Raw genomic sequence first — 14,535 nt, forward strand, 5'->3', positions numbered from 1 at the left:
CAGAGTGGTCTCAGCAAGCATACAAACTACTTAGTTGTGGGGTTTTTTTTCTTTAATAATATTGAATTGGGAAATGCATTTCAGAAGCACGTACTCCTATTGCTAAGGTACTTTCAGTCCACGGACCAGAATAAATTTAATCTGAAGTAAATCCTGATGAAATATACATCCTGCTGTCACCCTGTCCTTAGCACCAGTTATCTCCACAGGTCTGCTGGTACTGGGTCGTGCTAGCTGCTACTGGAGGCACAGCCTGGGGTGTCTGCCATGAGAAACTGGAGTTTCCAACTAGTGAGTCTTTCAGCAGTCCTGAGCTCTGTTTGTTGCTCCTTTTTTACTGCAGGCTTCTTACATCTTTCTCTCATTCAAAGCTAAGTCCAGGACCTTGTTCTATTCAACTGTGCTTAATGAGTGTCAGGGAGCAGGACATCACTCCCTCACACCAGCCCCTCAGACAGTAGCCAGAAGGAGTAAATTTATCCAATTTCAGCATCTTGATGTAAAATTTAACATGCTAAAAATAAAAGATATACAGAAAAATAAGAGGTATTTTCTGGCTCAAGTGAAAAAAAAAATATGAACTTTACAATTTGCTTTATTGAAAGAGTGTAGACAATATTGTAAATGACTTAAAACTCCTACCCTCTCTTAAGAGTTTTGGATGAGCTGGATATTTTGAATCAATTGTGTATTGCTGTTATGCTGTGTATATTACGTTTGTTTATACATACAGATACTCAAATTTCAAATTATATATATAATTCTCCATAGAAAACAAAAACACACACAATGTATTTATATGTTCTTGCAATTATTCCAGAACTCATAAGCTATCAAATAATTTGTATCAAGCCCATGAAATTTCTTTCAAGCCTCTTGGGAAGCCTTTTGTGTTTGACATTTGCTTTGATTTCCTCTGGTCTTCCTATGCAAGCTGAAATTAACATGGAATTTTGCTAACATGATTTAATATCTATCCATCTCTGTCCTTACATTCCTTATACAAACATTTAGAGAAGAAACTTGAAAACATTCATTACTTTAAAATGAAATTTGTTTACAATAGATCTGCCCTTACCTCCCTGAGTACTCTATCAAGACAGTTTTAGACTTCTCTCACAGGGTTCTTTTCTTTTTTTTTTTTGATGAGTCATATTTCTCTTCTTATATAACAGATGGCTGAACGGTGATTCAGGATGATAATTAGTCTTTTTAATAATGATAATTAGTAATTTTCTAACCTTAGGTAGACACATCCCTCTGAGGTTATGCTATTCATTTTTAAAGATTAGCAGATACTCGCTAAAAGACTTCTGTAATGAACCCTTTATATACAAAAAATAATTATTAATTCTAGTATAGACACATGATACCAGCAAGACAGTTGGCAGCATTATGGCATTTTCAAGGGGTGATTTACAAGTTTCAACATTCCCTTACTGTGAAGACTCTTCAAATAGAAGAAGGAAATTTCTGGGAAAGCTGCTACTTTTTTGGACCTGTGGAATTTGCTTTGGGATATAGTCATTTCTCAAGAGATCAAGAAGGCAGACAATGTGGTTAAAAATTGAATTCATGTGTATAATCTCACTTTTTTTCCCTCCTATTTTGGTGAAAAATTCCATCTTGGTTTCAGAGACTTTTTGTCTGTAAGTCAGCTTTCATGACTGATATATATTTTTACAGCAAAATCTAGTCTTGATAAATTACCAAGTTTTGACTACCACTGCTCCTCCTTTAAAAAAAAAAAAAAAAAATTGTTGAATGCTGAAATATTAGAGGTCCTCTAAAACTAGTTTTAATAATCTGTCCAATTTTATCTATTTAATTAGTTAAAGTGTTTTGTCTAGGCTGACAGATATGTACTAGCAGATATGTACTAGTTGTATGTAGATAATTATCACTCAAGGGAAGGAAATAAAGTTGAGTATCTTGATATTTCTGCTTTTCAGCATTGATAAATTTAGATAAGAATTAAAGAATCAGTCTGAGAAAATAAACAGCAATACTTATGTTTCAAGTAGCATTGATCCTACTACTTCCTGTAATACTTGAAAATATTTCTTAAAGAGAATAAGAGATGTTTGGAACCAGGTCTAAAATGCATATTTGAGATGAAATTGCATTTGGGTTAAGTATATAGATCAAATTTTATTTTTAAAGATAATGAGCATGGGGAGAAGTGGTTCTGAGAGGTTAAAGAGGCTGAGCTAGAGGGAATGTATAAATTGGAGATGGTTGCAGAGCAAAGTGTGATTTGAACCTTTGCTTTATCCTTTCAACACTGCAGGGAGAGTCAGATAATTGACGATTTCATGGATGGCTTCTAGTCTCTTTAATTTTAGAAATTTAATGTCATGTTTATTATTGGCTTAATAAGCATAAATACTGCAGCTAGAGTCAATAATATACTTACTTCCTGGCATGCTTGTACACATTCTGAGGTCATTTCAGCATCAGACTTATATGCATTGCTCACAGGAGGTGATTTCTAAAGGATAAGGGTCAGAGGCAGCAACTAATAGGAAAGTATCTGTGTGAAAGGAAGGTTATTTCTCTGCAAAAAATATTTTCAGTTTTGTTCTCATCCTGACTCTATTGCACAGTCTTTATTGCATTTTAATAGGTATCTAGCAAATATTTTAACCAAACATATGAATACTTCATCATTCTATACATTGGCCAGATGCTCAAAAGTGGATATTTTCAATTGTGCTTAAAAATCCATATTTAGATATCACTCTTGCAATAATTTCCTTTCCAAAGGTGCCAAAATGAGCAAAAATTTGCATTCTTGATTTGAAACTGCTTACCTACCTGGATAATTCAGAGGAGGTCACTTTATTTTGTGGTTCTGTATGTATATGGAAGAACTTTCAAAAGTGAAGCAATGTTACTGTAAAATACTGCATTGCACCAAGTGTCTAGGTCTATTTTAATTAACTACAGATTAGAATACTGTCTGTGGGTTCATTTGTTTTGGTGTTTTCCCTGAAGTGCTCAGAAATTGAACAGGCATTTAGTCATCCACAAATAACATTCCATTCTAACTTAATTATTCAGTCAGGACAGCAGTTGTTAATGAATTAAAGACATACCATGGCCTTGGTTACCTTAGTTGCTTTTGTCACATGTATAGTTGCAATATGCAGTATATAAAAAAAAAGGAGAATCATATCACAGATTTTCCAAACTGCACTAATTCAACACTAATTTTTTATTCTAGACACCCAAATTCACATGCTCCAGCCAACAGGGATTTCATGGTAAATTTTGAGACTTGAAGTGACATGCTTTGATATTTATCTATCCTGAGATCTACTTCCTGGTGATTTCAGTGTGGACATCTAGATCTCAATTAATTACCCAAAAGTCTTTTTCTCTAAAGGGTTTGACTTAATTTTTTTCCCTACAGATCTGCCTTACACTCAGCAGATTCACAGTGTAGAAATGACTATTTCTTTTTACTGGGTATCAGAGGTGTTAATGGCTTTAAGTGACAAACCTTTACTAGAGAGATGGTTTCTCATCTTTTATATGTTTCATTTTCTAGATTTTTTCCCAAGTATTTCTGCATATCTGGCTATCATATGAACAGAATTCTCATGCTGTGTCAATAAAGCATGTTTAGAACATGTTAACATAAGTCCAGTTGCAGCTGTGTCCACTCTCCAGATACCCTCTGAGCCTGAAGACTGTCAGAGTGCTTGACACAGAGCAACTGTCACAGGCAGAAACCTCATATTTTTTCTAAACCTAAAACTACAATGCACTGGACTGGAAGGGACTTTATAGATCATTTAATCTAATCCATTCTTTGAAAGGCATCTGTATAGCAATAACACATAATTTCTGGAAAAATCTGGCAATAAAAGCCAAAATGAGATGCAGAGAAAGAATAAAAGATTTCCAGTTTGATAAACATCATCAATTAGACTGTAACAGCAGTATAAAATAAGTAACAGAAATGTACAATACAAAAAGGACAGAAAGAAAATGCAAAATATTAATAGCATGTCTGTCTACCTCAGATGAAGCAAAATATGTATGAGCCATTGCTGGTCAAAACTTTCTGCTCTTAATACCACTTTAAAATTGTCTGCAGTTACTTTTACATTATATATAAAATATTACTATCATAATCTCTATAATAATTTAGAAGGAGAAAGGAAGTACTCTAAAATAATGAAAAAATAAAATGTCATTTACAATACAGAAATCAGTTGTTTCTTCAATTATATTATCTTGGCTCCCTAAAATGTTAGTAATGCAATTTTTAAGTCTAATATCTATTGTGACAAGGTTTTAGGTAGTCAGGGGGACTCCCAAGTGTGGCTTGGTGAGATGAGGAGATGCACAAACTCCCCCCATGTCTGATAGAGCCATGTGCAGCAGACTCCAGGACAGACTCTGTGGCTGAGCCCATTAACAGTGGCTGTGACACCTCCAGGATAACAGATTTAAGGAGAAAAAACTGTTGGGCAACAGCAGCTGCAGAGAGGACTGAGAATATTTGAGAGAAAGAGCTCTGCAGAGAGCAAGGAGGGGGAAGAAGAGGGATGTGCTCCAGGCACTGGGGCAGAGATTGCCCTGCAGCCCATGGAGATCCGCAGGGAGCTGGGATCCATCTGTGCTCCATGCTGGAGCACACCAATCTGCCCTGAAGGAAGCTGTGACTGCAAGGACAGTCCGTGCAGGAAAACACTCCTGGCAGGTTGGGAAGAGAAAGGATCCCATGCTAGAGCAGGTTTGCTGGCAGGACTTGCCACCCTCTGCAGGTCTCAGGCTGAAGTGGGTTATTCCTGAAGGACTCCATGGAAAGGACCCAGTGGAGCAGTTTGTGAGCAGCTCCACGGGAAGGATCCAGTTCAGAATAATGAACAATTTCCTGTAGGAGGAGACCCCATGCTGGAACAGGGAAAAAGCATGGAGAGGAAGAGCAACAGAGACAAAGTAATATACATTGGTGGGAACCCCCTTTCCCTGTCCTACTCCAAGACAAGGTAGAGAAGTTGAGAATTAAGTTGATCTTGGGAAGAAGGGAGGGGTAGGAGGAAGGTATTTTTTAGTATTTTTGGGTTTTTTTTCTTATTTCTCATTATCTTACTCTCTTAGATTTGCAATAAATTAAATTATTCCCCCAAGTAAAATCTGTTATTTTATAAAACTAGATCCATACATATTCTTGAATGTTCATGAAACAGATTCTCCTTTTTGTTTCAGGAGTCTCTTTAAATATGAAAGCCTATCATACATATTAACATCAAAGGGGCTTTGGGTCAGAGCAAAGGCATAAGAAATATACAACACATTATATTTGGTTTTTTTTCTTCAGGCAAAGATATATATTGTTGTTACTGTGAATGTGTACTAGTAAATAAATTCAGTCTTTTTGAAGTTGACTAAAATATATTCCACTTATCTATGTCTTTTTATGCTCTGAATTGTATCCATAAGGATAACACTAGGAGCTTTATTCAAGATCAGTACCTCCTGATGTGTGTAGTGAAAAACTATTTTTATGCTGAAGAACAAGCAATTCCAAACAGCCAAATGGAATGAGAAATAGAGTGGTTTTACCCTCATCATACTGATAGAAAACCACAACATAAGGATAAGGATGTTCTGGCTTCCTTGATGTTAACAGCAAATTCCCTTTGATTTCACTCAGACAAAATCTTAAGTTGTTCTTTTTGCTCAGACATCATTAAGCAAATCCAGCCAGAAATTCTTTACTTTCGATAAGCATTATATTATTTAGCAGAAAGAGCAGTCAATTTCAGATCTAGTCATTTTATAGAGCATATTTATAATTCTAGATTTCCTTGTCACGATGTCTTATTAATTTTCTAGTTGTTGAAACTCCTCAAAGACTTACAATAATATTGTCAAATAGTTTCTGAAATCTTTTAAGAAGAAATAACTCAATATGAATGATTGGTCACAGACCCATCTTCTGGGATCAAAGTGAAAGTTATGTAAAGACAATAAAGCAGCAGAGATAATTGGGCATCTATCACAGAATGATCACAGAAAAAAGATTAATTATGATTTATTAAAAATTCTGCTACCATATATGAATAATATATAAGTAATATAAACAATCATAAAGACTTTTCATATATTTACAGACAAGTCCTTTGAATACTTCCAGTGTTCATTAACCTGTCTCCAAATGCTTGTTGGAACACAATTGCCAAGGACATCTGCTAAGACTTTCACATGCAGTGTTATTATTTCACTTATTATTCTCTCAAAGGGTAGAGCTGAAACAGGCAAGTTTCTATTTAAAGAGACAAATTTATCTGTCAAAGAATATGAGTATCAAGACAGCAGCATTGTTTGTGTGAAATTTAACCATTAATCCTGTGTATTCAAATGCCTGGCTGATGGACAATTTTGGAGCAGTGTACATTTTGATTTTGATTGTGATAATATCAGTAAATACAGAAAAAATTGCACCTATTGTATCTATGTATTGATTGTTACCAAACACCTGGCATACTTAAATGCTGTGATATTTCTACAAATACATCAAGTAGTGTACTTTGCAGTATAAATGCATCTTAAACAAAAAATTCTTTTTGCACTATTGTAGCACACAGTGTAGGTTTATTTAAAGTGGATCAGAGGAGCTGGAAAAGAACAATGTAGCTGTCCATCTTGTCTGATGAATTATAGGGGGAATCCAGAAATTGCTACAAATTTTTGCACAGAATATATTATGAAATATTTCTCCTTTGTGTCTGGTTTCTACTTTTTTGTTGTTTTTTATTCCATTGAGTCTTCATAAGAATTGGTGAGAATGTATGAGTTTTAATAGATATTTTACTATTGTTATAATGTAAAGAAAAATTATCCAGACTAGACTACAATTAGAATAGAATTAGGAGAAGAGTGCTAGCTGAAAAAAAATTAAGCAAAACAGGAAAACTCTTTTGTAAGCATAACAAGAAAAGTGCTATAAGAATGAAAATTTATGACAAATATGAATACATACTGTGCATGAAAATTTAGGGATAAAACCATTGTATTTATGTTGTTAAAATATCAATGACAACCTTATTTTTTTTTTTCCTAAGAAATTAAACTAGGTTTAATGTCGCTTAAAAAAAGCTGCAGATCATTTTTTGATCTCTTTTAGTAGGTTGTTTTTTATTAATATGCTGGGTTTTACAACTTTTGATATGTTCATATTTTCAAATGAATTAAATTTACAGTAGAAATGCAGAGGTGAAAAAAAATATTTCACTAATAGTGATTTTTTGTCAAATGAGTCTAGAACATTGAGTTTATGCTTCTTTAGTGCTTTATTAGAAATGAGGGACTACTTGCTCATGAGAGAGAGTTTGTGGAAAAGGGAATAGAATAACATGTTCTATACATCCAGGCATGGCTGATTAACTTTCAGTACTTGTGAAGTTAGAACTAGCTGTGCTTTGTGCCAGCTTTCCTTTTGCTATATTTTCAGTAGATATGATATTTAAATATGTTATAGTCTATTAGCTTACAGCTGTGGGCTAATAAGAAGGAATTTCATCAAAATATAAACCTCAGAAATTAAAAATCTGAAAATTTGAAGTGACAAAATTTTCACTGTAACTTTACCTTAATTATGGCTCAAAGAGAAGTGGTGGCAACAATTCATTACAAAGTGCAGAAATTAAATCAATGGTGAAAGCCCAGTGGTAGTGCTCAACATCACAAATATTACACAAATGATCTTCCTTTCTCATTATAATGTTCAAAGCCCTGCTGCTTTTCCTAAATTGCTGTCAAGTACATTCTAGATGAGAGCAGAATGAAAATTTGTCTTCTCAGTGTACACTGTAGTCCTGACTGTCTGCAGCAGAACATGACCAGAGCTGCTCAGACATAATGTTCTGAACAAAAACTCACAATGGATTAAAACTACATTAATTTGTTGAGTTCATTTCAGCTTTGATAATTTAATTTAAAATAAAAGACTGCTATATTTTTCAATGATTGCCCACAAATGTTCCTGAATACATGGTTTTAACAAGCTGGGATTTAATATGTGAAATCTATTTACATGTATATACCAAATAAATAAATAAAAGTTATTGTTAGCTATTTTCATCCATGGTTTCATTTTTCAAGAAGATGTCAACATCTTTTTACTGGCTCCAAGCAGCAAAAACTGAGCCAACATTCTTCTCCTGTGGGGGATATGTACAAGACTGAGGGCTGTGGAGTTTTCTGAGACTCCTTTGAGAAATATTCTCAAATCCAGGAAGACAAAAACGTTTTTCTGATTCTGGGGCATGATGATACTTCATCACTTTGTGGGCTCTTCAAAGATAATTTTCTTAAATATTTGGATTTTTCTAATCTTGCTCCAGTACCTCATTGATAAGTATATCTTGCTAAGACCAATGCCATTTTCATTGGCAATTAAAATAGATAACAGAATTTCTATCTGCAAAAATATTTTGAAATTGTTTCCTGTTTATTTCCTCTTGTTTATTTCCATGAGAAACAGGACTGTACAAGAAAATTGACTGAAAGGTGTTTGAACCAAAAACCTTGGAAGAAGCTTTTGGACTGAGAAGGTTTCTCCTTGGCATTACTCTGTGGCCAAACCTTTTTCTTCAAATCAAAGAGTAATAGGTATGCCAGGCTAAGAATGCTGCTTCTGGTAAGTATTTTTGTTTTGTATGAGGCAAATGGGAGTATCTAATGTGCTAATTCCCAGTCATTTGACACCCAACATATTAGGAAAAAAAAGTTTATGTTCAGAGTGCTCACAGTAGATCTCAGAGCAGCAACAGTTGCTGTGATATTGAAGGGATGTTTAGGTTGGTAACATGCTGAATCTGTTCAAGTTTTCAAAATGAGTTAAATTATAGCCCTGCAGATAACCTTTCAGCAGCCTTCTCTGGAGGTACAGGTATATGTATCATGGTAGAGGTTAAATCTGAAAAATAATATTACGACTCGTGTGTATGTGTGTTGTCAGCAAATTGCACAGAATTTAATCTACTTTTAGATCTACTACCAAACTAGTAAAAATGGAGGGCATTTCCTGTGCTTGAGGGCATAAGGTGGAGTTTTATGAAGACAGTAGAAATCTGGATTTATTTCTTCTTTGTGTGAAACTGTGGCTATTTACCATCCCAGGGTTTGACACTTCTGTGCAACTGTCCATTCATGAGTCTGTTAATGACTTCCCAGAGATTCTGTAGTTCCTAAATAAACCCAGTGATGGTTTTAAATTCATATATTTCAGAAAAAACTTAGGGACAAACATTTGCACTTTTATAAAGTGACAGTGAAAGTGGTTTAAACAATAAAAGAACAAGCTAATTTATTTAGTCATGTCAGACATTTAGATTTTGTGCCTCTGAGCACCTCTGAGCCACTCTATTTACTCACTGGCATTGAGATTTTTTACCCTTCTGGTGCTTTCTGTCGCCTATTGCAACATCACATGACAATTGTCATATTTGATTATTTTGGCTTCATTACATATTTACATAGTTCCAATTTCATGCATAATTGTCCAGAACTGTTCCCTGTTTTTGAGGACAATGCAGGATGCAATAACCCCCAAAACTTGAACCTTTCTCTGAAACTGTAAGTAGACTACCAGACTTGCTTAATTTAAGTAATCCAAACCAATCCAAAAGTGAATTGTTTCTAGAAACTGAACATTTCTAGAACTGTGCAGTCCTGAAAGCAGTCTTGGCATATGAATTTAATAGAGTGTTTTACATGTTATTTAGAAATTAGGGTGAATGAATTTGGCTGAAATAAATGATCTGTGAAGCCAGATATATTCTTCAGCTAAAAAATTTTCTTGACTCGGTGTTGATGAAAGCTGGTGCTAGATTTAGTGAAGCAAAAATATTCTCTGATATGCCTTATTTTATAGCTTGTAATTAAAATAGTTCTAGATGAAGCAAAATATCATTCAGTCCATAGAAGTAAAAGTTTATAAGCATACAAGTCCTGGGAGTAATGAAAGAATGATGACTTCTGCAGCCAAATTCTGATTTTGTGGATTTCTTGATTTGCTATTCCTGTTTCATGCAGGTGGGAGGAGGAAAGGCAAATTGTGTTGTAGATTGTGCTTCAGCCTTCATTTCAGCCTTAAATAGAGCTCTTGAAATAAAGGTAATTTCTGATTACATAGAAGATACTATGTTTCTTGGACAGAAAGTACATGACTATAAAGTTGTGTCATTTTCTTGTCCTCCTTTAAAGTAACATTGTGGCTGTTCAGGTCGAATTTCTAGAAAACACACCTTGAGAGAATATTGACATTCAAAAGTTATTTACAACATGGAATGAGGAAGGAAGCCAGTTTTTTGATTGTTTCCATTTTTAAATGGTTTAATTTTTGTTGTTGAGCCTCTTTTTTTGTAGTGATGGTGATGTGTTTTGTTTGGTTTTGTGTTAGGAACTGTTCTTTGTTTCTGATGTTAAAGAATCAGAGTTTTAAGGTGTTCTTTATAAGGTGCTTTTAAGATGGAATGGTGAAAAGAAGCAGAAAAGAATTACCAAACTTCTGATAACATTATGGGAGTCCTAATGTTGTGTAATGCAACTCTGTTATCTTATATATTGTCTGTTTCAACCTGACTAAGAATATTTTGAGGAGATCAAATACTGAAAACTACTTAAAATTCAGTATGTGTTCCTGAACAAAATTGTAAAGATTTTTACTTGGGTTTGATTCTCAAATAATGAACCTTATTCTTCTGTTCATTGGTATTTCCCTCTGATATTCTCTCTGGCAAAGCACATAGCCCATCAATCTTGCATTTAGCAGTGTGTCACAGCTTTATGGAGCACAGCTCAGTGCAAATATTATCTTTATCATGCCAGATACCATGAACCAAGTGACTGCACCTCTGCAGCCACATGTTTACAAGTGGAGAAAGAGCAAACTAACTATTTATCACAATATATATCTTTATCATTATCTGTCCTAATAGCTTCTACCTCTGTTGACTGATTATGAAAATTTTCATTGGGAGCTCTGCTTTACATCTAAATTCAGCTCTAGATGATGCTGGAAAGGCAGAATGATATTTTACTGGTTTATTATGATAGACATAGATGAGGATTAAAGGTCTTTCTTCAAAATGAATATGGAGACCAAGTGGCTTAATATTGGAGTAAAAAATAAAGAAGGATTCACAGATACTGTATAGCATTCAAAATTTAGTAAAGAAAAAGCATCTAAATCCTCACTTGTTTGTGCATTCTTTTTCCAAGGGTAATATTTCATTAGAAGGACAATAGTTGCCAATTTCCCCTTATATTTTGAAAATATGTACTCATTGACTTTATTCCTGCCCTTCACCCAGGGCAAAAGGAATGAAGTTCATGAATAAATGTTCAATTCACCTGTAGTGAGTAAATAGTGTTTAAGTCTCTTCAAAATTATGTAACATCAGGGAATAGTAGGTATGGTATAGTAGGTCAGGGCTACATTGAAAATTTAATGGTATAATAGATAGAGATTTGTCTGATATTACTTAGAAACCTGACTCTTTTTATGATGAGCTAAGTACTAGCACCAATAATAATTGTGTCTATTGCAAGAAAAGAACTTTGTTACTGAAGGAAGCATTCACTGTGAGTGCATGTCTGAAATACAAGCACTGCATAATGTTGCTGACCAAGTGATCTTGAATAGCATGTAGCATACATTAATGTATTTTACATTCCTTTTCCATAGTTTGTTATTGTTTTTCTCAATGCAGAGCACATTCTTTTAGGATAAAGGTGTAGAATGGAAGAAATTATTAATATTTTTTTCTATTAGAAGCCCATTTTGAAAAATGCAATGTAAGAGATACTTAGAAATGCATCAGAATGACAAGTATCATTTTGCATAAAGGAAAGCTATGGAGGTGCTGTGGTTTAAACACATCCAGTAGCCAAGCACCACGGAGCTGCTTTCCCATTCTCTCACCATCAGGATTGGGGAGTGAATCAGAAGGAAAAAGGCTAGAAAACTTGATTGAGATAAAGACAGGCTAATAAGAAAAGCAAAAGCCAGGCATACAAGAAAAGCAAACTTGAGGAATTACTTCACTGCTTCCCACAGGCAGGCAGGATTTCAGCCATCTCCAGGAGGACCAAGGCCATCACTCCAAACGTCTCCCCCATTCCTCCTTCTTCCCCCCACTTTATATCCCAAGCATGATGTCATATGGCTGGGAATATCTCTGATCAGCTGGGGCCATCTGTCCCAGCTGTGTCTCATCCCATCCTCCCCTGAGCTCCCAGCTTCCTCACCAGAGTGTTATCTCTGTACTCAGCCAAAGTCCAAAACAGCCTTTTACCAGCCACTGTGAAGATTAACTCTACCCCAGCTGAACTCAGCACCTGCTTTTCTTGTTTATTATAATTTAAGCACCAGTAGTTTCTTAGATGCAAGCAAAATTGCATCATCACCTTCAGCAAAGCTGCTCTTGTGGTGAGACTGTTCTTTGAAATCTTGGTGCTATGGGAAAGTTCTCTGCATGTAGATAGAACAATTAAGTCTGTCTGCATTCATTTAGCAGGTCTATTGTCTCAAACTTTGTTAAGTATTGTCAGAATCAACTGATAGATGAGCTAGATAAAGCAGCTGTTAGTGGTGTGAAACAAACACCATTATATTTGAGAGCTTGAAGCACTGCTTTACTAAACTGTCTTGAGTTACTGCAATTTGCAGGCAAATCTGATTGAAAAAAAAGTGGTAAGCTTTCATGTAGTCATCAATAAGAACATCATTGAGGGTCATATCTTAGAGAACACTTAAAAACCTGAAAATTACATATCAAAATTTTTAAATGGCCGAAAATGTACTAAAGTACCTGTAAGGCTGATTTCTAGAGATATATCTCATTTTATTACTTCTTATTGCTGGTTTAGTTTGGTATCCTAGGTCTCATACAGCTGAATTTTGTGCCACTTGTGTAACTTCTTTTATTCGATGGCACAATATTGATACTGTGAATTGTGTTCTTGTAAACTGAAGGCTTACTTTTGTTTTGTTTTAGTGCCAAATTTCCAAATGTCGTTCTTGTTTCTTCCATAAAAATGAATTAGATAGGGAAACTGATCTAATCCAGAGTATACTTTCTAATGTTTTTCTTTTTTTTTATTGTAATGTACCATGCTGTAAATTTTTTAGTACATCCATTCTTACCATAAATTTGAGAACATGTGTTTTAATTAATGCTGAATTTGTTAGGGATTCACACTGAAATTATGTTTATTTACCCAACAAATAACAAAATGACAAAGACTTTTGATACGAATTGGACAAAATAATTTTAAAATATTGGTTCTTGATCAGGTGTTTTAATATATTTTCTAGTTAGATTTAACACATTCAGTTTAAAAATTTATCCTTTAAAAAATTTACAAAGAAAATTATGTAGAATTAAAATTTCTGTATTTGTTTGTGGTAAAATTCTAAAGGTAGATGACATTATGTAATCTAAAAATCTTTTGTTTTTTTGATATTTGTTTGGATCTTTTAAAGTCAGAATATGAATGACTATGATTATTAGCAGGAAAAAAATATCATAATGGGGATCTTATGAAAGAATATGGAAAAGATCAGAAAGATCCTGGAATACATAAAATATTGACTCTATGGAGCTGCACAGTATCATATTTTTTTGCTTTTCTTGCACTTCACTTTAATATTACTGAGTAGCTTCATAATAGATGACTTACGAGAGATTTAACCAAATATATAGTTTTGCAGGTTGAAAATTAAATATGGCTTTTATGCTCTCACACCTTTCAGAAAGCAGCTTGTATCATCACTTTCCTTGTCCCTTATGTCAGTATGTCTTGAGGGGACCAATACTGTAATGTGAAAAAGATGCTGCCTAAGGGCTTTGGTAGCTATCAACAGAAACTCTGCAACCATAATATAAAATTATGCACATTTGATTTTATTAGGTCCTAGAAGAATATTTAACAATTGTGAAACTTCCATAGCAAATGCAATATTTTAAAATATACTGCTAGTTGTATTGTCTTGCTGGTTTCATGATGTTCACCTGGGAGAAATTGTTCAAAAAGAACTGTCTTGTAAAGAAACAAAGTGGAAGTTGGTACCTTCACTTTTGAAAAGCTAAAAGTTTAAATGAGGGTACAATGAGCAGTACTGGAGCAAAGACATCTGTGTAATGCACTTAATACTACATAAGTGGGTAGTCCTGATTGAAATTTTTTGCTTCAGCAGAATATATTTTAAATTCATAATTATAAGATCTTAAGGAAGCATTTATGAAAAATAATAAAAGGAAATTAATACTTCAGACTTTTAGTGAATACTCTAATCTAGCACACATGGAAAAAAAATATTTTCCTCATATCTAAGTTCTGTATTATGATTTCTAGACAGAAAGTTCTTCCTGCCTTTTTCAATATCAGAAAAATCAAATTACTTGAGTTCCTACAAAAATTATACAATTGTTCCCTGTATTAGCATTTGAAAGGATAGTGAAGCTTTACTTTGAAGAAAAAAAGGGTTTTTTTGATACAAAATTAATC

Source organism: Oenanthe melanoleuca, chromosome 1A (genome assembly GCF_029582105.1).
Source record: "Oenanthe melanoleuca isolate GR-GAL-2019-014 chromosome 1A, OMel1.0, whole genome shotgun sequence".
Taxonomy (NCBI): domain Eukaryota; kingdom Metazoa; phylum Chordata; class Aves; order Passeriformes; family Muscicapidae; genus Oenanthe; species Oenanthe melanoleuca.